General features: G+C 49.8%; 1 non-coding gene across 1 annotated transcript; it reads left to right on the forward strand.

Annotated features, from left to right (window-relative positions):
• Positions 1–15,083: 15,083 nt before the first annotated feature.
• Positions 15,084–15,187, forward strand: LOC129683477 (U6 spliceosomal RNA). Its single transcript, XR_008721158.1, has one exon. It is a non-coding gene; the product is annotated as a U6 spliceosomal RNA (small nuclear RNA).
• Positions 15,188–25,492: the final 10,305 nt, after the last annotated feature.

Here is a 25,492-nt window from a genome sequence, read left to right on the forward strand (position 1 = left end):
ACCCACCCCCATCATCTGTCTGACTAACCTGGGTTCTGCCGCACCACCATGCAGGTCTCCTGACCACCCCAGGCCATCAGAGGTGACTGTCCACAGAACCCGTCCATGGCAGCCCCATCCATAAGCCTCAGGAGTCAGGCATCCTGTATGAAGTGGCCCTTCCTTCCACTCTTTGTCCTGATGACCTCTGGGATTCCTCAAAATGACCTCTTATCCTGCATACAGGAACCACCCCATCTCCACGGCAGTGTTCTTGTGGCACTTGGTGAAATGTCTGATGGTAACTGAAATGTGTTGCAAAGCATTCTGGGTCTTGTCACCATAACAGATTTGAGGAGACAGACAGATTTGCCTTGATTTAAACACTACCCAGCATACATATGAACCAAAATCTCTCATGGGACTCAGTGATGTGAAGGGTAGAAGGGACACAGGAAGAAGTAATGGCATCATTCTCCTTTTATAGTATCTTTCCCCTTCCCATGAGCCTCTCTGAGTCTCCACCCAAGGGTTTGATTAACGTTAGGACATGTGCTCAGTCCAGCCATAGAGCCTGACATATGTCCTGTCATCCTCAGAGTGTTTCGTCCACAACCAGCCACCTCTGTCTTCATGCCCCAAGATGTGCCAGGCAGCAACAAGCATCATTTTCCTTTCACTGAGCTTCGAGGTCAAGCCAACTTTGTCACTTCAGAGCTGATAAGGGAAGGTGGCAGGACTCGGCCAACCTGTAGCAGCCAGCTCTGAGGAGGCTCATTTATCTTCACATGTTCCTGGACTTCTCGCTACTTCAGAGGCTCAAATGACCCCAGAACATTGAGGCTTCTGTCAGTCCTGCCTCCTCTCCCTTGGTTTCACCTCCCACTGAGAGGTCTGACTGGGCAAAGGACTCAGCCAGTTTGATTTCCAATCTGGTCAGCATGATTTCTCATGTTGACATGACGACAGCACTGTGGATGCGGAGTATGTGACAGAGGTGAACACTGGCCTTCAGGGGTTCCGTAGACAGGAGCACAGACACCCCAGTAATGGCGACTGGAGATCGCAGCTCCAGGACTCCAGGGAATGATGATGGGTACAACGCCACGGGGTCATATTGATGGCAGTCTTCCCCTGGAGCTGACCCAAACACAGCAGAGCCCAGATGAGTCCAGTCATAGCAGAGTCCCACCTGCACAATCCCAAGCTCCCACCAAATGGCCAATGGGTCAAATGGCCACAGGCCTGTTGAGGCAAAGCACACTGCTATCCTGGGCCGTGTCTTCCAAAAGTGGCTTGTTTTTAAGAAAGTATGTTTAAAGCAATGTGTTGGGGGATACTAGATGACAGAGGCCAGCCTGGAAGAGTACGGGCTGGACATGTATCAAGAACAGGCTCATACCTGAGCAGGAAAATTAAGTGGCCCCACCTACCAGGCACCCAGGAGCAGCTGATAATTTCCCCCGGCAGATGACCCTGATCCAGAGGCCTCTGCAGCTGAGGTCGGGCAGGAAGGAGACACAGCATGAGATCTGTGGAGAAGTACCTTCGCAGTGCAGCTGGAGCCCTGATATAGAGCAAGGATTGGGTGAAGGGCACAGGGTATGAGGCAGAGGCATTGGGGATGCCCATTCTCCAAGCCTACCTCCTCCACCCTCCCCTACAACTCCATATGCGGAAGGACCAGCCATGCAAAGGCCAAGGAGGAAGCAGAGATACCTGTTTACCTTCAGGCCAATCTGGTAGCCTGAGGGCTAAGGGCTTTGTCCATACACAAAGCACATCCTGCTGTTCTCAACTTTGTTCTATATAATCGGATTTTGGTTCTGATTGTGAATGTGACCGCGGCCATTCATTCAGACTTTAGGGAGCATGGAGTAAACCCTGGGCCAAAGGCTGAGGAGGCTAGCCTTGAACCTATTCTTCGGGAGGATATGTGGTCACTTGCCTCAGTGACCTGTGTGCTTGCTAGATCTGGATTTTTCACCCTCAGCTTCTTTCCCCTCAGGACACTGTAAGTCTAGAAACCTCCCTAGCTTGAGCCCAACAGATACACAGGCCATTAGGACATGCCTCCACTTCTTCAATCCCAGAGGACACCCCTTCTAGCAGAGAGTGTCTCTGAAGTCTTCCTGTGTCCTGGGAGGCACTCACAAAGCTTTGCAAAGAGGCCATCAGGATAAGACCCCCTGGAAAGCCTAGAATGTGAGTTCCTGCCTGCTTTCTTTTCCTGTGTGCTGTTAGCCTATCCTACTCTAAAGGGCCAGACAGGACTGCTCAGAGGCCCTGGCCTCTTGGCTCGAGCTCACTGTTCCTGTAGCTGTCTGGTGAAGCATTTGTGTGCAAAGGTTGCTGGGCAGCCCAGAGGCTGACAGAGTTCTGTTTGCATGGTGAACATCAGAGGATATCCCCACAGCTGAGGTCACAGCCCCACAGCTCGCTTCAGCTGCTCGGGGTGCCTAGGGGTTAGGTAGCCTCCCTCCACCTTCTGGGAATATCACCTGAGCACTCAGGCCGGTCCGCCCCCTGGGGACTCATGCTGCTCATTCTCAGTGAAGGGTTGGCTCCTGCAGGAAGTGACCAAAGGGTAGAGAGGCAGAGAATGATTCCAGGCAGGCATCAGGGTGACCCAGTCATCCTGGACACAGTAACCCCACAAAGTAACCCAAACCTCTAGGTCGCTCACACTTCCTCTTCCTAGCAGTCAGCTGAGATGTGCTATCTACTTGGCCTCCAGGGTCCCCCTCAGGGACCAGACACCCACCAGTTCCCAGGGAGGTTCATCAGGTCTCTTCCCCAAGGCAGAGCACTGCTGCCTTGTCAGGCTGAGAAGTGGCTGCACTGTCCAGTCTAGAGAGTGAGGGAGAGGCGGCGTCCAGGCTGCTTTTCTGTTCTGAATTAAATACTAATAAGATCCGCTCAGGAGGGCCGGAGACTCTGTGTGGACGTCAGGCTCTTTGAACATCTTTTCCTGGGGGCGGAGCAAAGGCCAGGCAGCTCAGGGCTGTCCTTCACTTTCACCTCTATGTCTGCTTCTGCTTGGTGAGGAGACTTGAGTGGTTCAGCTCCCAGGCACCACACCTAGCTGGTCAGCATTCGGTCCTCCACATGCTGTCACCATGGCTGTGTCCGTCTCCACCACAGTTCTGAGTGAGGTTCCACACATTGTCTCATTCAGAAACAGAACAAAAACAATTCTCTTGACTCAGTAGAGCATGCGCCCCGCCTGAACTTAAAGTGCTGGTCATGAAAGTGGGACCATTGTAGGGTTGTACAGGTTGTACTGGTGTGGTCCAGAGCCAGGAGGCCAGTGTCCAGCACAGCCCAGGGGGACTCACTAACCATGCTCAAGCCACCGGGAGAATTGACCTGTGCATTCAGTGTCTGCTCAGTGGTTTCCTGAGGCTCCTGTGCGCATATTTGATGTTCAGTAAGATAGGAGCAGATGCTCATGAAAGGAGTTTCATTACAGCGAGCTAAATAAACTACAGGCCAAGAGAAAGGAGTGAACAATAAAACCAGATGAAGTTTAAGATTTGAGGAAAAAAAAAAAATCAGACTCCCGAAGACTAGGATTCTATAAAATAACTAAGAGAAAAGTAGATAGCCTCCTGTCTCCTCTTCCTCTAGCCAGTCTTCCTTCTGCTAGGCATGCATCCGTGAGCCCTCTGGGAACACCTTGTGCACATGAGGAAAAGAGTGGAAGTGCGTGGGACAAAGGGCTTGCTCCAGAAGGCTGGTCTGAGGGCTCGGAGGGCTGACGCTCACAGAGCATTATGCTTTGCTTGCAGCCCCGCCCTGCATTCTTCGCTTAGAGCACTTCTGCTAATCCGAGATCAGCAAGCGCTGTACAGCCCCGCTGGTGAAGCAGGGGCCAAGGGCTGTGAGAGGCACAATGCTGACACAGGCCCCCAGGTCTATCCGACTATCATTGGCTGAAGACATGTAGCTCCAACCACGGTGCTCTCACCTCAACCCGGCCATCTACAACAAACCCTACACCCATTTTCACATACAGGGTGCTTTGCTGATCATAGCCAAAAAGTTCCCAGAGCTGAAGCATCCTGGGGAAGGTCCCTAGGGAAGACCCTGGAGAAGGTGCCAGGGTATTGTTCTCCCCACCCCCCACCCCCGGCTGCTGTTTCCCATCCTGTGGCCAAGTGGTTGTTTAACGTTGCCTAGTTCTGCCCCTCCACGCTCAGGTCTTATGAGGGTGGGGGGCATCCCAGCTCTCCAGTAGGATTATATATTTAGAAGCTCTTCAGTTGGCAACGTTGCTCCTTACTGTGAACACTGTCACCTTTCCACAGACCTCCCCTGAACTCGTCCTCAGTCACTGCAAGGTCTTTCCTTAGGCTCTCCCGGAAGACACCAGCTCCTCTTTCCCACAATGCTGGAGCTCTGTGGAAGCTTGTCTGCAGTTTCCCACGCGCCTCTCCAATCAGCGTATCCAAATGCCTTCTCCTGTCCTGAAGAGATGTCAGACTTCTCTACAGCCTGGCCAGACCTATGGAAAGTTGAGCTCGGTTGCAGAAGGTCTGAACTTGGCTCACACTGAGCTGGGAAGGTGGTGACCAGCCAGAGGTCAGATGTGAGCATTAGACTAAGGATGTCGTGCTAGGCAGCCTTACACAATGGTGGCCACAACCTCTAAGATAAGCTACTCACGAAGAATGCTAACCATCCTGAATAATGCTGGGAACACATTTGGTGGCTGCAGAAGGTCTGAGCCTCACACTCACATTAGCAGGAGTAGAAACTTGCACCAGATTAGTGTATTATTACTCGCTGCGTGTGCATGTGTATGTATGGAGGCCAGAAGTCAACCTAACACGTCATTCTTCAGCGACCATCTACTTTGTTTCCTGATCTCTCATTGGCCTGGGGTTTCCTGATTAGCCTGGCTGCCCAGGGAGCCCCAGGGATCTGGCTGTCTTTACCTGACAGTGCTGGGATTACAGGCACATAGCACCGTACCCGGTTTTTTATGTGGGTACCTGGGGTGGAACTCAGGTGTTCATACGTGCTCAGTGAGCACTTCTCAGACTGAACTGTGTCCCAAGCTCCATACATTGTTACTCTTTATTGATTCTAAGTACTCTCCATCATATTTTAACGTTTCTGTGGAAAAGGTACCTCTCACATACAGTGTGGGTAGGCATTTTGGTTTTGTTTCCCTGAAAAGGGATTATTAAATTAGGGCACACCTCACATATAAGATAGGAGGGTGTAGACAGTAATAGTGTAGGCAAGACAAAGGCTCCACCTGAGATTTCTCTAGAGTGAAAGTCCTCAGACTTGGTCACACCCAAGAGCTGTGCATCTTTCATCAGTAAAAGATCCCTCCCCCGAGTTTCTGCTCCCACAGGCTACAGAGCCACAGCGATCCCAGGAGCATCTGCAGCCCCTCACTCTCCTCAGAGCTAACTACAGGAGAGGGCAGATGTGGGATTCCCAGGTCCCCAGTCTGCTCTCTTGAAGGAAAAGGAAAGCCAGGTGTGGACAGATCCCTGTCTCCCAACTCATGTTCCTCTGCTACCCCAGCCCATGTGCACACTGTCACTGCTGTTTTAGCTCCAGCTGTGTGTGTGGTGTGAACTGTGCCCTCACTCTGTCCAAGGAAACACTGGGGCACTAGAGGAACAAGGAGGCCTGGAAGCCAATCCAGCACTGCTCTAGTAAAGACCTTCAGAATGGTAAAGAACTGGAGACATCATGTGCAAACAGTGTGTTCTAAAGAGGAGACCATTCAGGACCCTCCTAGTTCTGAATTTTCATTCCACCGTTTTATGAGCAGAGTCACCACCTTGTCACAACTTCCCAACGAACCTTTCTGAGTTCTCTGGAGAACATTCATGGAGTATTTTAAACATTGACGTGGCCTTCACCAGGACCATTATTCCTCATGTCCCAAAGCTCAGAGGAGCCCTCTGGTCATTCTTCTCTTTCTTGAGGGTCCAGGCAGGTGTGGAACACAAGGCCTTTCCCTGTGGTTTCGCCCTATCCTGACCCTGCTCCATGTCCTAGCTGCCAAGACTACACTCCCACCCTGTAGTTATTCTGTCCTGTTCCCCACAGGCTGGTGGGATTAAAGCCCGAGCCTGTGTCACTGCTGGAACAGCCACAGGACAAAGAGCCAGCATGTTCACTAAGGTGGAAACACAAAGGCTGGGTCCGTCTCCGGGGACTGTCACAGAAGCATCAGCTCTGCCAGAATGGCCGCAGATGAACCCACAGGCAGAGACTGCAGTGCTGTCCTGCTGGAGGCCTGGGGCTTTAGCACATTCATGCCCAAAGCTCTGCACACAAGCTGAGCCTGGAGGGTCCTCCTCAACACACACACACAGGTCTCCGGGGGCAGCATCCCTTTATGAGCCATTCTGCTGCAGTTCCCCTCTCCCCCGTGGACCTGGGGTCTGGTTCACACCAGCCCTGATTTTCATGCATAAGCAACAGTCCCGCTGCCCTGGAATACAAAGGGAAGTCTGGGGCTGATGACGGTAGAAATAGGAAATGAGAGCAGAGACATCATTTAACTGGGAGCTGGTGTTTTAAAAATGCATTTAGACGTCCTTTGTCACTGTAGTGGGACACAGCTCAAGGAACTGAGAGACGCTTTCAAAGTCTACAAACCACGGAGCTATTTATTAGAAACACAGCTGTAGTCAGACCTCATGGCCACCCAGAGTGGGAAGTACAAATGTCCTACCTGCTTTCAGCTACCTGAGAAGGACACGGTGGCTACAGACCACCCACTTAGGTTTCCTACCCTCTCACCTGAACCCCGGCACACAGAATTCACTGTGGAATACACTACTTTCTACACAGCAAAGATCTCCCCTCTTTTTCTCCTTCCCCCACCCTCTTTCCACACACATATAAAAACACACACCACACACACATACATAATCACACAGCACATTCATACACAGTCAGACACACATGCACACATATACTCGCCACACACATGTGCACGTCACGCACATGTACACACACTCACACTCAGGTCAGAAAGCCTCTTCATTTCCTGGTTTATAAATGAAATTATAGGACCTGCACGTGTGCAATGGTTTCTACAACCTAGACTCGCACCCTCACACACCCTCGCAGCCACCCCTCCCAGATCCTGGTCTCGGAGCCTCTCGGCCAGGAGCATGTGGTCATCCTGCACTCCAGCTAAGGAGCGGCTGAATTAATTTGGCTCGGCTTGGCCAGCACCCAAGCAGGGCTGGCCTGGGAGACAGGCCTGGTAAAGCGCCATCCTTTCCCGCTTCGGTAGCTGCAGTAGGGAAAGTGTTAGCCTTGTGCAAAGCTTTCTACCCTCTCTGAGGGTCCCTTCCTCGGGCCCAGGTGGGGCTCAGCAGAGCTGGAGAAAGGGAAACAGGCCTGGAAGAAGCTTTCATGCAGAGCAGTCAAGCCTGGTTCCCACCAGAGAGCCCCTATGGCCCCTCTCCATAAGAGTCCACAGCGGACCAGCAACAAGCCCCAAAGGCTGAGCATTTTCACAAAAGCATGAAGCCGGTATTTCTTTCCAGGGCACAGAAGAAATCCCCAAGGCTCCTGGGACCCTAGGTTGAAACCTAAGAGCTAAGCACTGGGGTCTGAGGTCCATTCAGATTTAATCTGGTAACCTTGCAGACCTGGCATTTGCACTGCATTTCCCTGAGGGGCTTATTTTTAAACACTATTCACCGGAGCATCCCACAGTGCACAGTGTGGGCCCGAGGCAGCTGCGAGCTTCCCTCTCCCACCAATTAAAGCTGAATTTGATGCTCCTTAGCATATGAATCAGGGCACCAGGCAGTGTATTTATTGCTTGCTAAAGCCCTTCTCAGCTCTGCTCTCATCAGTCTCCACCCCACTCCCAGCCCTGAGCCCAGGGTTGGCCTGTTGCACCTTCAGTTTCCTTATGCCCTGCCTCTCTGTCCAGAATGCCTACCGTTGCAGAGACTATAATCTTCCCCTGGGCCAAATAAGGTTTTGTAGATGCTTCCAGGTCACCTGGGATCTATACTTTGTAAGAAAGATATTTTTTGAGGAAATATCAAAAAGAATGGGAAATGCAGGGGTTCAGCTGGCTGGCTGGCTGGCTGGCTGGCACCCTCAAATTTGAATTCTAAACTAAAAAAAAAAAAAATCCATTGAAGGGATTTTGAGATTTATGTGGGTCGGGAAACATGAGGTATTCTTCTAATGAATGCACAGGCTTCTCTTGTTTCCCATTTTCTACTTAAAAAAAATTTTTTTTTCTCCTTCAGCCTGACACTGTGTATGGTGATTCTGGAGATTAAGGAAGATCTTTTCTGTCCATGCTGCCTGTGAATATGGATGCCGCTGGTCCATGTGAGGAAGTGGCTGGGTGTGTTCTAAATGCAGAGACAGTGTCCTGAGAATGCATGGCATGGGAGGCTGGTAGCAGGCTCGGGCCTTCACTATTGATCGATGTGCAGGAATCAGCCAGTGGAGACACGTAGAGGATGCTACGTTGCAGCTCTGAGATCCACGAACCCTCTGGCACGGGCTCTGTCTTCCTGTAAGAAAATGGAAAAGAGCCAGAGGCTCTGTTGTCTGAGGTCTGCAAGGCCACAGTCTCTATTGGGCATTCCTTGTGAATTTGCACGGTGTGTGTGTGTTTTGTGAAGCACACACATCACTATGCAGGTCCATGCTCCCACAGAGACCAGAGAAAGACATGGGATATCTCCCTTTGTCTTTCTCCTTCTTATTTCCTTGAGATAAGTCTCTCATTGGACTGGAAGCTTACCGGGATGGCGAGGCCAGCTGCCCAGCAAGCTCTAGGGACCTACCCACCTCCATCTCCCAAAGCTGGGGTGACAGGCACAGATAGCCATGGCCATCTTTTTGTGTGGGTGTTGCACGGCGAACACTCTTACCTATGAAGCCTTAAGCTTGTTTGACATTCTTGTACTTACCATGAGCCAGGAGGACCTTTTAGAAACCCTGAGCAAAATGTAAACTGAGCCTTCGGTTGGTCCGCAGGCTTTGCTTTTCGGCTCATGGCTTACCTGGCATCTCATCCAGCCCTGAGCCTTTTGTTCCCAGAGTTCCTGGAGGTACTTAGAGATACCGGGGAAGCAATACAGGATGCTAGTGGCAGTAAACCCTCTCCCTGTGTTAGCAGCCGAAAAGGATGCTTTGTGGAGCTTCAGCCCTTCTTCCAGGAAGGTTAAACAAGAGATGAACTAGGGGACCCTTTCTGCTCTCTAGGCCCTTCAGCAGAGGAAGGAAGCCAAGGAAGAGCCAGCTGGCCACCCCTCCCCCACACTGCTCCGACTGATACACTAACAGCAGAGCCAGCATTAATGGATGCCCACAGCCAGCTCCAGCAGATGAGACTGGACGCCACGTGTGCTAGGGTGGGACCGCAGTCAGAGCTCTTCAGGAGTGTGTATCTGCATCCTTCTGCTCTGGGGAGGGATGCAGGATGTCCAGCTGTCACTTGTTCCGTGATAGGTTGTCCCCAGTCAGAATCAGGAGTCAGTTAATGGGTGGGAACCCAAACTGAATGTTTTGGATGAAAACTAATGAGGACATGGACACAGCATTGTCCGTGTGGGCCTGTGTCCTAAGGCAGAAGGGGGCAGGGCTGTAGTTAATCTTCCCTCCTTGTTCCTTGCCCGTGAGCACTGATAAATACCTGTGTGATCTATGCATTGGTGGATTTTTTAGACCTCAGGGAACAAAATCCCACACTGACTACTGAGGTGGAATAAGAGAGTGTTGGGGTCTGGATGCCATGGAAATAAGGAGCATTGGGAAGTAGCTGGACAATTGCCTGGGGCTTGAAGAGCAGCCTCCGCCTTGTGAAAGAAAAGGAGTACCAAGACCCATTAGCCTTAAAAACTGCTTAGTTTTGGATGTCACAACAGCATGAGTTTGTGCTGTGGCTTTGTGTTTGAATTGCACCCAAAATTTACCTGCCAAAGGCTTGATCTTCAAGCTGGTGATGTAGAAGGCAGAGCCTTAGCTAGTGATCAGATCATGATCACCACAGTCCCATCACCCTTATGATGGGACTAGTGCCCTGATAGGAAAGGACAGGAGTCACCAGCCAAATGAGGACACAGGGAGGAAGCACCCTTGACAAACCAGGAAGAGACCCCCAGCCCCCACCCTACACAACTACACACCAGGCAGGGCCAGCACCATGACATTGAACTTCCAGCGTCTGGCCCTGAAACAAATAAATCTATTCGTCTATAAGCTGCTCAGCCTGTGGCTTTTGTTACAGCAGCCGGAGTGGCACTGAAGCCACTCGATGGCAGTGTGGCAGTTAAGAGACCTGCACCAGTTGAGACTACACCAAAAGGAGGGGACTTAAAAGCAGAAGTGGAAGAGGGGAGGGAGAAGCCATGGAAAGAGGGGCACAGCCTGGGGGGAAGGCCAAGGTAACCACCCAGCTGCAAGGGTCAGAAATGGGGAACACTGATGTGAAAGCAGCCACTTCCATTGTTTCCAGTCCTAAGGTGCACTGTTTGAACCTAGTGTTATCTTCATACCTTCTCTCAGAGGTAGGGGCCCACTTACAGCAGCTCTTCACGGGGTCTCTTCAGGAAGGAAGAAGCAGACTCTAGAGTCAGGTGGGAGGAAATTCAGAAGTCCACACAGGCAGTGTGCTGGGGACAGGAAGCCTCTGCAAGAGCGTGATGCGCCTCCCCCACCTACCCAGTAACATGAAAACATCCAGGAGTTTGGGAAGGGCTATGAGTTTGCAAGAAAGACTGGGCTGTGAAGGCACCAATCCAAGTTAGGTGCAAACCCTGTTAGGAGATGGCCAGTTCAACAACTAAATCACATAAATCACATATGTGAGTGATTCTCCTGTTTAGGTGAGGCGTGCCCCAGCTGAGCCACGGTGGGAAAATGCTGTCTTATTCCCTCCCAGGATGGCTGTCCCTGAGCTCCTTTCTAAACGTCGATAGCCTAGGGCTGCCCTGTTGAATACAGACACTGAGTTGTACCATTTCCCATTCAGCCCACCAGACCCCATCCAACCATACCTACCAGAGCCCCCAACCCGCTGGGTTGGATGTGTGGCCATCCTGTCCTCTACCAGACTCTAATATCCACTGTTGAGTGGTACCATGGACAATAGACAAGTACTCTGGATGACTCTACCCTCCATGTGGTCTCCAGATCGGGGCTGGTGTTACAAACTTAGTCGGAATCTCCATCCAGCCCCTCAGAAGTCGCTTAAGGGAGTGAGAGAGATACTGAGTAAGAGTGTTTGCTATACGAGCATGAAGACACGGGGTTTCAAATCCCCAGTACCCACATACAAAGCCAAGTGTGGCCACAAACTGCCTGCAACCCCTGTACTGGGAGCAGAGAGGCAGAGGCAGGAGGAGCTTGGGCCTTGCTGACCACCAGCCTAATTCCAGGTTCAGGGAGAGACCCTGTCCCTAGAAGTTAAGTGGACTTCCTCTTACAGCCTCCTCAGGTACACGAGTGTGCACACCCACATACATATGCACACACAGGCAAACACACACACACACACACACAGGCGTGTACACAAACACATGCACTATAATAAATAAATAAAGTTTTTAAAACAAAGAAAGTACTTGAAAACTTCATTCTATTAAATTAACTTCAAAAGCGTAAATGTAGTAAAGACGCAGCTTTAGGTCCTGCAGAAAAGAACCTGTGGCCAGGAAGGGTTCAACACCCTGGGACTTTTGTCTAGGTAACAGCCAGAGTCTGCACAGCCCCGGAAGAAGGCCATGTACCTTCAAGCCTGCTAGTCCCACTCTGAGCTCCAGAACTGGGAAGGATCCTGCCTTTCCTCCCTGGAATCTAGGACTGGAGGTAGCTCCCCCCCCTCACCCCCACCGGCTGTGTCTGTACAGTCATTGCCTCACTGGAGGACAAGAGAGTTTTGTTTCCTGTTTGCTTGAGGGGTCAAGGTCCATCTCGGCTCGCATGTGGCTTCTCCAGGCGGGTCAACTTTGCTGTGAATGCTTTCCTTTGGGTGGATGCCCTTCCCCCCGTCACCAATGTGCGTGGGGGATGCCTGTCCCGAGTGCTATGGGAGCCCAGAGAGGCCCGGTGGCTCCCATGAACCACACAGCCCACCAGAGACAGGCTGCTGCCCCTCAGCACAGACTCCAGGCCCTGAGGAACAGATTCCGCAGCGGAGCCACCTGCCGGCTCTGACTCAGGCACTGATGAGGAAGCCTGCCGGAGCACCTGTAAAGTGTGTGGCTATGAATTGTTTCTCACAGGTTAACGTGTGTGAATGCTTAGTTCCCAGGTGGTAGCACTGTTCTGATAGGATGTGGGGCTTGGCTGACAGAGGTGGGGCTTGAGGGACAAATCTTTGAGAACTTTAGCCCATCCCCGCTTCAGGTCTATCATGAGGAACCATAAGACACACTGAGGCAGGCAGAAGATAGCAGAGTGGGTCATCACACAAGAATGTAGGGATTTGGTTTCCCGTTTAGGATGGAAGCTGGAATACGTATTTCCTGCAAGTCAAACTGATTGAAAACCTCTCAGGGCTGGTGAGATGGCTCAGCAGATAAAGGTGTGTCCTGTGTTTGATACCCAGAGTATAGGAAGAGAACCAACGCCACAAAGTTGCCCTCTGACCCGCAGATGTGTAGTATGGCACGCCTCACACACACCATGCATATGTGAGGGTGTGAGGGCATGAGTGAGTGTGTGTGTGTGTGTGTGTGTGTGTGTGTGTGTGTGTGAATGTGTGTCAGGATGTACATGGAGTTAGAGGAGCTGCCATCTTGCCCTTTGCCCCCCAGTGCTGGTGGGGAATGGCCATGGCCTCTTTTCTAGCTCTTCTCCTACTGGCCACCAAAGCAAAAGAAACTAGACAAAGCATCTGTCCTCCTGCCTCTGGCCCTGTGCTTTGGAATGCTGCTGTTTTTAGTGGTTTGAGGTGTGGACTTCATGATTAGATGTGAAGGAGATTTCTCTCCTAGGGGTGAGAGCAATGCCAAGAAGCTTCGGAATTCACTTGGTAGCTACTGGGGGGTCACACGGCTCCCAGCATGGCAGTGGCCTAAAAGCTGTGTCAGAGGAGCTGTGTCTGATGTCTTGGGATCCCATGCTGGAGGACTCACCCTGAAGCAGGAGGATCCTGACCCTCCCTGGAGTGGGGTCACATGCTCCCATGAGAGCAGCGCTTTGAGGTGAAGAGAGAGGAATTAGGGTAGAGCGACAGATGGTGCCTGAGGTAATCACTATTTGCTGCTGGAGGAATCTGGAAGACTGCAGAAAATCAGGTCAGGAAAACAAGCTCCGAATAAAAAGGCTTGTCGTGTGTAGCAAGTCCCCAAGGGTAGCTCTCCCCTGTACCCCTGCATTTAGCGTTTTAAAACACTTGTGTATATATGTGCAGCTATGTGATGTGCACGAGGAGGCCAGAGGTCACCCTCCACTGTGGATCTTTGAATTCTTCCCACCTTGCTTTTTGAGGCAAGGCATCTCGTTGGCCTGAAGTTTGCGGAGTTACGTCTGAACCAGCCAGCAGCAAGCCCAGAGATCCTCCTCCTGTCTCTTGCCTTCCCAGCACTGACTGAGATTATATGTGAGCGCCACTATGCCAGGATTTCTTTTTTTTTGGGGGGGGGGGGGGGTGGGGGGTGTTCTCGGGGGAGGGGTAGACTCAGGTTCCCATGTTTGCATGGCTTTACTGAACACCTGTCACTCATGCTCATCTTTGGCTTTTAAAGTCAGTCTGCTCCAAACAAGGCCCATTGCTGTGTTGTGGTGCATGCTGCTTCCTACAGCAAAGGAGACTCACACAAACTGCTGCCGTGTATACAGCAGGGATTCTTTGGTCACAGCTGTGAGTTTCCAGAAGAAGAAAACAGTCCACGATCTTGAACATGGCCTCTCATGTACCTCATTCTGTCTGACACCACAACCCATTGCTCTGCTCTTCCTCCCAAGAAAGCACTGCGCACCTGTCTCTCCCCTCCATGGTAACTATGTGAGGTAGAAATCTTCCCCTCTGAGAGAGGGCGTCTCTGTGGGCCCATAGTCCTCCTCACTGTTCATTTACAGTGGAGAGAAGGGCTGTGCTGGCTTCCTCTCCTTGACAACAGCAGTGGGTGGCACTCACTGGAAACTGGAAGCTGTCAGGGCTATCAGAAGCCCTCTCTGCATAGCTGGCACTCGGCTCATTGAAGCCTTCTTCCTTCCACAGGGTAGTAGGGATGATGACACTCATCCAGGGCATCCTACTGCCCTTCCTGAGTAAACCTGTACAGTTTACCTATAGAGAGCGGTAACTCAGGTTCTTTGGGTACCTTGAGGTATCGCTCGCATTGGTGGCTTGGCTCAGTGATACATACGAAGGAGTCAGGAGAAGAGCAACATCTGCATCTCAACATGATGTAACCTAGAAGAAGAAAGTGCAGAAGAACAATGGTTTCTAGAGAGGAGAGGAAGTGAGGAAGGAGGCAGGTCTGGCCGCTTCTCCTTGACACCCATTACTCAGCGCTGGGATACATCTGTCATGTAGGCTCTTAGAGAGATGGCATACAGTGAATGGGATTTTTGAAAGTTCCTGTGGCTTCCACCTTCCTGCTCTTCCCAGTCTCCTGCTCTTCCCAGTCTCCTGCTCTTCGCAGCTTCCAGGCTGATTGTCTCCCAGAGGCCACTGTGTTTCCTCTCCACAAAATAATCCAGACATTTGGCCAAGTGCTGTGGTTTGAGTCTGGAGTTTTCCCCATGGGGTCATGTTTGGAGGTTTGGTCCCCAGCTGACGGTGCTGTGTGGTAAGGCTGTGGAACCTCTGGGAAATGGAGTTTTGCTGGAGAAAGTGGTCTACTGGGCATGGGCCTTGAGGTTTAACAGCCCCGCCAGCTTCCTGTTCATTCTTTGCTGCCTCACTACCTTGTGACCAGATGCCTCCACCTCATGCTGTTTCTATCATGATGGTCTGTGTTACCTCTAACCATGAGCCAAAAGTAAACCTTTCTTTGCTAAGTTGCTTTTTTCAATGTGTTTTGTTACAGCAAGGAGAAAAGAAACGAATACACAGCGTTTCCCTGAAAACCTCCCTTCCCCTCCATCTAAGCCCTGCTTCTGAGCCTTCTCTTAACCTGAGTCCAGGGGTGCTCACTTTGGTAGCACAGAGACTAAAATTGGAATGATACAGAGATTAGCACAGCCCCTGTTCGGAGATGACTCGAAAATTCCTGAAGGGTTCCATAAAAACAAATAAACAAACAAACAGAACTAGAACCTAGGGTTAGAAATCAGGTTCAAAGAGAGACTTGCCCAGATCTTTGCTCATGCTCCATGAAAACCTCATTTTTCTCAAGTTGCCCCCAGCCATGGAAAGGTCCTGGAAGCCTCAGAAACAGAAAAGGGGCCATTTTCTTAGAGTATGTGACATCTTCAGCTGGGGGACCAGCCCAACCTGTGTCCACTCTCCTAGTGATAGGAGTGGTCTCTGTGCAGAGTAAGGTGTCTGCTCTTCTCCTTCAAACTCTCAGTGCTGTGCTCAGCCCAAGCCCATAGGGCTGCCACTTGCCAGCAAGGCCAGATGTGAAGATGCAAAATCCCACAGCTCAGGCCAGTTCTCTGGGGAGCAATAAACTCTCACAAGAGAGACACCACAAACAGGGGCTGAAGGCAGGGCAGCCTTGTGTGGCTCAGTGCTTTTTGGTGTCCTGGCTGTCCTGGCCAGGGACACCAGCACAGCACACAAACCTACAGTCCCCTAGGTTTTGTTGTCTGTTGCTTAAGCCTGGCTCCTGTGGATCAGTCTGAGCAGGAGAGTTTTTTCCGAACCTGGAGATGTAGGCTACTTACTGTTCTGGTGTGGCCGCCACCTGCTGCCATCATCATACAGGGACAATTCTTCAAACTTCTCTTTCATTCACCACTTACCACTCATCAGATTTCTGGGTCAGTTGTGAATAAGCAACTTTAAATAGGAAACAGCTTTCTCTGTATTTCTGGAGAAGCACTGTCCCAAGTTTAAACGAGCTTTTTGACAACTCACTCAGCAGAGAATAGAGTTGTGTGGTGTACGGGACGGGGGTGGGGGAGTACTCTCACTACCTCCTGCACTTCCCCACCTGTGTAGGTGACAACGGTTTGGGTCAGCCTTCCAGCTGTGCTTCCGACTTCATTCCACACTGACAACCACAGGAGGATAGTGTGGCTGCTGCCTGTGGAAGGAGAGCAGTGTGATTTTGCAGGATCCCACCTGCAGGAGCCAGAGAACAGAGTTAAAGCCCCAGATCCCATAGGAGAGTCTCTCACTGAACTTTCCCACCAGCACCTACAGCCCAACACGGACTTAAACACACCTTGCTGGGCCTGCAGCCATCCTGTAGGGTTCATTTATACACTTTTTATAAGAAGAATAATGTTGCATCATTGCAGATTCAAAGCTTGGCGACAAGGACAGAAGCCCCTATCCACGCTACTCTTTGCTTCACCTATAGCTCTGCTTATGTTTTTCAAGCTTCCTTTGATCTTTGGGATGGCCTCTCAACCTCCAGTCACCACATAGACTACAACTCTATTTATTTCTATTTCTTTATTTGTGATGCTGGGGATTGAACCAGAGTTTCACCTATGCCAAGCAAGTGCTCTACCACTGAACACACACACACACACACACACACACACACACACACACACACACACACCTTTAACTTCTAATTCTGACACAGGGTTTTACTAAATTAACCAAGTTGGTTGTGAACTTGACTATACTCTTGTTTCAGCTTCCCAAATCGGATGACAGACCTGTTCCACCAGACACAGATAAATCAATTTTGAAATATGGAGTACACTGAATCTAAGCAGTTGTGGGAAGAATGACTCCAGAGTCTATTTGCGGAGACAGGTGTGAAGGCAGAGAGAACGTGTAATGATACATCAGCAAAAAACTTGGGGTCAGGCCTCAGGTGACCTGGACTCCAGGATGAGGGACTTCACACCCAAGAGCACCTGCTGCTGTCCTGTAACAGAGAACCACCACAGTCGCCCTGGGGAGACCCCAGAGCTGCTCTTCCCAGCCTGATGCAGCCTGTCCCAAGAGTGACTCCAAACACAGCTTACAAGTTACAAACTGAGGCTTCAGACCATGGTTTAAAGCGATAATCTGTATGTCATCCGCCAAAATAGAAGTCATTACATTGAAGCTGCCAATAACCTTCTTAGCCTGGGTGGGGTCGGGCTATAGAAGAGAGTGAGAACACAACAAGAAACAAGAAAAACACCACCTAGTCTTGACTGGAAAAAGAGCCTGGGTGTGGCTGCATGGAAAAGTGTTTAACTCTGAGTTCCTGGGTTCAATACTCAAGTCCACATGAAAAAGAGAGAAAAGAGAAAGCGGGAGGGGAAATTGAAGAGAAACTGAGAGAGAAGAGAGAGATGGAAGGGAGGTGGTGGAAGAGAGGGAAGGGGGAGGAGAGAAGTGATGCTTATGGTTGGGAAGGGAGAGGAACAAAGGGTGTGAACTGCGAGAAACAAAGATCTTCACTTCACAAGAAGAGTCCTGGCAACTAGCGGTTCAATATTTGGACCCTGCAAAAAGAGACATCACCATAGAGAAAAAGGCAAAAATGGGTAGCACAGCAGTTTGGCACTAAACAGTGTTTCTGTGTTCCTAATTCCATTTCCCTGTCCCCGGAATTCTTCATTGCCTGGGTTCTTCAAGGAGGGACTAGACCCGAGGTATTTCGTAAATTTCCAGGTTCAGAATGGGAAACCTTGTTTGTTATCTATTCAGAGACTGGAGACTCCCTCCTTTTCCACTAGCCCCCTTCGAAGGAGTGGAGAGTTGCGAGCAAAGGGCAAATGAAGACTCAGGGCTGCTTTCCCCAAACATCGGCTGCCAGGAGTGACCACAGACCACATTCTTACGGTGGCATTCGGGAACACTGTGTACAGTCTATCCTCGTGGGCTAGACCAAGCATGTGGAGATGGCGTGTCCTTCCTCCCCAGCCCCTGGAGAAAAGGCCTCTGTGGCTCTCGTGGATCAGAAAGCCCCGACAGCCCAGACCTGGGCTGATCACTGGGGTGCAGGCATTCAGTTAGCTGTTCTTTCAGTCTCAACAGTGTTGGGTCCTTTGGTTATAGCCACAGCCGTTAGCATACAAAAAGATAAACCGAAATCACATGCCTCTCAGAACCATTCCCTTAACCCAAGAGAAAGGCCACAAGGAGAGTGTCAGTGGAGAGAGAAGAGCCCACAAAGCTGCCTCTAATTTTAGCTTCCTTTCTATGTACACAGGCTCACCTTCTTCCCTGAGATGAGTTCTGGGATCAGAACTCATGCAGAAAGCCAGGCATGTCCACACAGGCACCTGTCATGACAGTCCTGGGGGAGGCAGAGGCAGAAGAATCTCTGGGGCTTTCTGGTTGCCCCTTACCTGTGTTCAGCGAGATACCCTGACTTAGAAGAATCAGACAGAATGTGATGGAGCAAGATACCTCGCGTCTTCTTGTGGCCTTCCTGTATGTACTCACATATGCACCGTTTACACACACACACACAAACCACCATCACCACCCCACACTCACCCATGAACACACGTGTGCAAAAAGAGAAGTGTGAAACAGATTCACGTGTCCTAAGTGGTGAGACAGCTAAAAAGCTACATTAAGAAAATATTAGTAGAGGCACATGTCGGGTGTGACTCAGCTCATGCTGCCCTGATCCCTGTAGTCAGAGGACCATGAACAAATGGCACTCCTAGCCAGATGGGGTCTCTGGACCAAACACAGGCAGGCTGTGGGAATTATGGAAGCTACTAGCTTTTCTGACTCTTTTTTTTTTCTACTTCCCTGCTGGTTAAGTTTCTGTTTGTTGGTTTGTTTTAGCTGCACTGGTGTTTTGCATGCATGTGTGTCTACATGAGGGTATCAGATCTCCTGAAAATGGAGGTACAGAAGTTGTGAGCTGCCACGTGGGGACTGGAAATTGAACCCAGGCCCTCTGGAAGAGCGGCCAGCGCTCTTAACCATTGAGCCATCGCCCAACCCCCAAATGAGGTTTTTTAATTCTATTGTTCCTTGTAATGAGATACCTCTCCAATACTGGCCTGTTTACCTACTCAGCCTCCATCTTCAGAACACACTTCTTCCCTTCTTTCCTTCCCCTGCCATAGCCTCCAAGAGTATAAATTATGAAAGATATTTTGGCAAAGGATTCCCTTTATTTTGAGAGAGTTAACCTTTTGAAGTATTCTACTCACACAACAGTATCTGAAAAATCCAACACAGATTTCACTCTCCAAAGCACTTGTCTATTAATCATTTTTACTATGGTCGAATAAACTAATGAAATCATTTAAGCAAGTTCTCTGCAACCTTTGTGACCTGCTCACAATGCTCATGGCCTTGTGACCAAAGACAGGTGCTTAACTGAAGTCATGAGAAAGCTCATCAGACGTATCCCTAGGATGGAGGGAGGGTCTCCGAACACTGGCAGCCCTTGCCTCAGCAGGCAGTGTTGCTGGCAACTGTCCCCAAGTGGCTGGCTTGTTCCCCCTCTCCACAAATCCATCTGCTTTGAGAGGAGCATCTGCTCCAGGCAGAAGCCCCAAAGCCTCACCCATCAGAGGAAGGCTCCATCTTTTCTATTTGTAGCAGAAAAAAAAAAAAAAAAATCCTTTGCTTTTCTTCTTTCCTGAAAAATGAGTTAGCCAGTGAGGACAGAAAATTCTCTTTTAACAATTTTATTTTTAATTTTATATATATGGGGTTGGATATATATATATATATATATATATATATATATATATATATGGTTGCAAGCGGGTGCAGGTACCCTTGGAGTCCAGAAGAGGGTATCGGATTCCCTAGAGCTGGAGTTACAGGCAGTGGTGAACTGCCTGACAGGGTGGCTAGGAACTGCACTGGGGCTCTCCAGCTGCTTACATGGCTCAGTCAGTAAAGTCCTTTCCTCACAAGCTTGAAAGCCTGATTTTAGATTCCCAGCACCCATGTGAAAAGCTGGGTATCGCAGTGCGTGTCTGCAAACCCGGTTCTGGGAAGGTAGAGATAGGAGGATTCCCAGAGCCTGCTGTCCTGCCCGTCTGGCAGCTTAATTGGTGAGCCCAAGGCTCAGTGAAAGTACTGACTTTAAAAATAAGGCGGAGAGCGATAGGCAGAGACAAGCGTGGTCCACTGGCTGACATACAGGGATACTGTGTGCACATGGGCACATGTGGGTACATACACTACAAACAGCCAGGTTTGAACCAAAATGCCTGAATGTTTCTCCTCTCCCTGCCAGTGGTCAAGCCCCCTGCCCTCCACATGCAGATCCTCCTCAGGCTTCTTGGTCTACTTTAGCCTATGCCCATCTTAGGTGATCGTGGGAGAATGCAACTCTCTTACAAGTCTCAGCTGCCAGGCAGTCATGATTTAATCTGAGGCTGACCACAAAACCACAAGGGATTTGAGATGTGGGCTGTGTGACGTGGCTGCCTGGGTCACGTGGCCAGATCTGCTAGCTGAGATCTGCACCCGCTGTCCACTCCGGTGAGTAGCTAATCTAGCTGTTCAGCCAGGTGGTCCCTGAGCCACTCCAGAGAATGGGTCACCGGCTTGGGGGAGGAGGAGTTGAAAACACACCTTCAGACTCCGGAGATTCTGAGGCAGATGAGCCACCAGCCAGATACTCCCTGAAGTCCGGCAGGAATGTCTCCAGTGCCTCCAGGCGGGGACCTGAAAGGAGGACCCCAGGCGAAGCCACGGGGCAGAGGAATGAAGACACTTATGAATCCAAGGGTGGAACAGAAGTGAGAGGAGTTGAGAGGGAAGTGTGGAAGTGAGTGCAGAAGTCTGGCTAAGAAACTGTGGTGTAGGACCAGGGAGAGCTTCACCACGCTTCTGGGGAAGCCCAGTCTGTGTGGCTGAGACAGTCCACACACTCAGCGCCCACAGCAACCATGAGCCTCTGCTGCAGTGAGGGTAGAAGAAAAGCCTGCTGGGAACCTGGCCTAACATGGCCACACTCATATTCAGGAGGCTGCGGGCCCTGCCTGCAGGAGCAGGTGTGTTGCCTGAACAAAAGCCCTTCTGCTCCTGCCCCTGCTACAAGGACTCCCAGCAGAGTCTACGAACCCCTCCCCAGCTTCCAGACTATCCTCCCTCCTCCCGGTCTCTCTACCTTACCTTGGATCACAGCCCAGCCCATGCTCTGTCCTTGGAGAGATATTGGGTTCCAAACACAGCTACTGGGCTCTTCGTGGAACTAGCTCTTTTCCCAACATCCCTGAGTCCTAGCATTGAAAAAATGTGGTGTGCCACCTCCATTCCCACAGACAACCCAGCCCCAGCTCCTTCCTGAACCTCAGAGACTGGAGAGCACTTTGCCCATTGGCAGAGCCTCCATTTGGTCTCCTTGTGGCTCTTTTTTTTTCTCTTCTCCAATTAGAAGACAGGGGAAGTAGTGAGAATCTGCCCCAATGCTAACCAGGGACCACCTCACTTCACTGACAAAACCAGTTTTGTTCAGAATTTTATCTGTCCCCTGCTGGGATTTCCTTCCTAAGATTGCAGGGGTGGATCTGATTGGCCTCACCACAACCTTGATGAACATCAGACACCAGACACCCAGAGGATTGGTTAATTGTAGCAGGCCAGCCCACCCCAGGGTGGGGCCTGGCTAGGTGCTGGCATCTATACTGCCTACAAGTTGTCTCCTTTCAGGACCTCTGCCCTGGGAGGGGAAGAGCTTAAACCAATCCCTCTGCCTGCAGAGGGTCAAATCCCATGGCTGGGGGTTGGGTCCATCTCAGCGAGTAAGCCAGGACCCCACCCTGTTTCTGTTCTCAGTGCTTGCCAGACTCAAAGGCAGACTTGAGCTAAAGCTCCCACTGGGGCAGTCTGGGGAGGAACAGAAAGCCTACACACCCGGTGCCTTTGTTAAAAGTCTGATTCATCCACTGGCAGGCCACACCTGCCCTGTACTTCCTTTTTCCTGGAGTGTGAGGTGATCCATTTCCTCTTTAGGTTAAAGCCTGCTTGAGTCAGAGTTTCTGTCTCTCTGGCTGGGAGCACCACCTATTTCCTCCCATTCAGCTCAAGTCTGGTGCAGCCAGATGAAGCCTGGGGCCAGTAACTTTGCTAGGCCAGAAGGCCACAACTTCAAGGGACAGAGCGCCAGGGGTCATCTTAAAGCTCTGACTGGAATATTCTGCTTGCGGATCATTGGCGCAGAGAAATGCTGTAGTTTAGGCCTGTTACATTTTATGTCTGTGATTATCTGCCTTCCTAGGAGGCTGAAACTTGGAGGTTGAAAACGTCGAAACACATCCTGTCTACTCTTCAAATTAGCCTATCCAGATAGGCCAAATAGTAAAGTCAAAACTTAACATTTAGAAGAAAAACACACAGAGAGAGAATGGTCTCTGATTCCTGCCCACTCAGGCTGGCCGGGAGGTCACAGCACTAGGTTTAAAGAGATGAAAGTTGCAATCCTCAAATGTCAAATCTTGTTTTGAGTAAAGACAGGCTTCTGCATTTAAAGTCATATTCTCACCCTTTGGTCAACAAAGAAAAACTTAATTCAAAGCAATCCTGTTAAATATGGAAGAATTTATGAAGGATGTACTTCTTATAAAAATTTATAAACTGAGATCAAAAGCAAAAGTTTGCTGTAGCATGTAAAAGTCCAAAGAAAGAGATGCTGGCCAAGACCACTGGACCCCTTAAAATATATGAAAGAAGGAGCTTCCAAGTCTAATTGTGATGCTAAGTTTTATTTTAACAAAATAAAAAAAGTGAGCAAGGCACCGGCACCCAGGAATAGGAATTATACAACAGAGCAGCAGAACTCAGCATTAACAGAGCAGCACAAGGCAGCAGGAGTGAGTGTGCAGCCAAAGCCTTCCTTCCAAAAATCCAGACCGGAAGAGAGATGGCTCTGCTGGTAAGAGCACTGGCTGCTCCTACAGAGGATTGGGGTTCAATCCCCAACACCCACACAGCAGCTCACAACCATCTCTAACTTCATCTCCAGGGGGCCAGAAACCCTCTTCTGGCCTCTTATCGTACTATAGGTAGGTACCCTACCCTAAGATACACAGACATGCATGTAGGCAAAACACCCATACACATAGAATAAACAAACATGTTCATGCCACATATTTCAAAAAGAAGAGTTAATAATTATTTTGAAAATCTTAAGTGTACCTTGTAGTATCATTTAAAATAAGATGTGGTCTTGTCATATACCAGAGATACAACAGCAAAGGTTCATCTCTGCACATTTATAGAATCAGATGATGTCACACGACACCATGAAGAACAGCCAGGGAAAAGATGTGTGGCGTGGAGAAGCCTTTCAGTTAGTAAATTGTTTCATTATTCATGCTTTATAGCTCCCAAACTTCAGTAATTCTTTTCCATCACCATAATTTTCTCTCTATTTCTTTTTTACTACATATGGACTACTTTTCTTATATTTTTCTTCAGGTTGACTCATTTTTAACAGAAAAACAAAACACATACACATATCACAGAGTGAGAGAGAGGGAAATACCCTTTATCTTAAGTACAAAGAGTTCTGAAGGGTCTGCAATATGTTCTTTTTCATACGTATATGAAAATATCCCTCTTGATGTTACTTCCAAGCACATCATGGATTTTGTAACGATCTAGTCGGTGTAACTTGTTTTCTTTCTATTCATGGTAGACCAAAAAGAACATGAATGGTTTTTCAATCTTAATTACACACGAAGAAGGTGCAGAGACCAGGAACAAGGGGCTTGTGGGTGGCTCAGTGAGTAACGTGCTGACTGAGCAGCAGCCCAGACCTGATGACGTGAATTTGATCCCCAGCACGGTGTAGGCATGCAGCACACGCCTAGAACCTCAGTACCAGGGAGGCAGAGACAGGAAGATTCTTGGAGATCTTTGGCCAGCCAGTTTAGCTAAACCGTTGAGCTTCAGTTTCAATGAGAGACTTTGTCTGAAAAATAAGGCAGAGCAGCCAGGCGTGATGGCACACACCTTTGATTCCAGCACTTAGGAACCAGAGGCAGGCTTTGAAGTCAGTATGGTCTACATAGTGAGAGCTACATACTGAGACCCTGTCTTAAAACAAACAAACAAACAAGTAAAGCAGGGAGTAATTGATGCTACCTACCATGGACCTCTGACCTCAACTCACACATGCGCACACATATACAAAATCTCAGTAAACAGAAAAATAGTAATCTCTGTGTCATAATTAGCTTCAACTGTCAAGGAGACACACCAGGGAACATCAGTCAAGGAGTTGCCTCCATCAGATCGGCCTGTGAGCATATCTGTGTGATATTTTCTTGACTGCTACTTGATAAAGAAGAGAGGCCAGCCCACTGTGCACGGCATCACCCCTAGGCAGGTAGGCCTGGGCTGTCTGTGTAAGAAATACAGTTTATTTTTTTGTCTTTTTTTTTTTTTTCCAGAGCTGAGGACCAAACCTAAGGCTTTGTGCTTGCTAGGCAAGCGCTCTTCCATTGAGCTAAATCCCCAACCCCAAGAAATACAGTTTAGAAGCTAACCAGTTCCTGGCTCCAGGTTCCTATCTTGAGCTCCTGTCCTGGCTCCTCTTGATGACAGAATATGACCTGTAAGCTGAAATAAACCCTTTTGTCCCCCAAATTGCTTTGGTCTTGTTCATCACAGTAACAGAAAGCAAACTAGGATTTTCATTAGTTGACCTCTGTCCCTGCCAGCACCTTGTCCACAGAGAATGGCAGTCAAAGCCCTGCTGACAGCATTAGCCTCTTCCCCTTCCCCTATTATAGGTCCCATGTCCTCTCCTAGGGCCCTCTTTAAGTCACCCTTCTACAGAAATTCTCTTCCTCTTTTGTCAAACCACAGAAGCCTAGAATAGTGCCAGCAGGGCCCTCAAAGTCATGAGGCAGGGTGGATCAGGAACCATCAAACCAGCTGTTGGCATGCTCCCCTAGCATTCCATTGTAGGCTTGTGGGATCACTCTCTCAGGCTGAGACACAGTGCACCTTCTGGTCTGAGCTATGGGCTCAGTTTTCCCAGTGGCCGGCCCACGATGAGGGGAGAAAGACCCTGGACAGATGAATGGCAGAAGGAGGGCTTCAAAGCCAGCAGGCACATGCTGAAAATCAGCAGCCTGCTCTAGCTGCAGCAAATGCTTGCCCTAAACTGATTCAAACAGTTGGACGCCATGACCCAACGAGTAACCAGGAGCCAGCCAGGTGAATCCCCAAGGAAGGGGCTTCAAGGCAGCCTCGGGATTCCAGGCCCCTCAATGATGAGACTATAGTGTCCAAAGACAACAGTGTTCAGGTGAATAGCACCCCTCTCATTGAATGGCCCTCTTAGAAACCAGGCACCTTTCCGAGGTCTATCATAGGCCAGGATATGCCCAGCATGTGCCAAAGCCTAAGAAGACATAAGCGGCACTTGTGACTGGTAAGATCTGCACCAGCAGGTAGTGGCTCCATCACCAAATCCCCTAAGTGCTCTCCCCACTCAATGATAAGGACAGCCCCTGCCATAAGTGCTGGGGATATTCC

This window comes from Psammomys obesus, unplaced genomic scaffold (assembly GCF_907164565.1).
Source record: "Psammomys obesus unplaced genomic scaffold, mPsaObe1.curated_primary_1811, whole genome shotgun sequence".
Classification (NCBI taxonomy): Eukaryota; Metazoa; Chordata; class Mammalia; order Rodentia; family Muridae; genus Psammomys; species Psammomys obesus.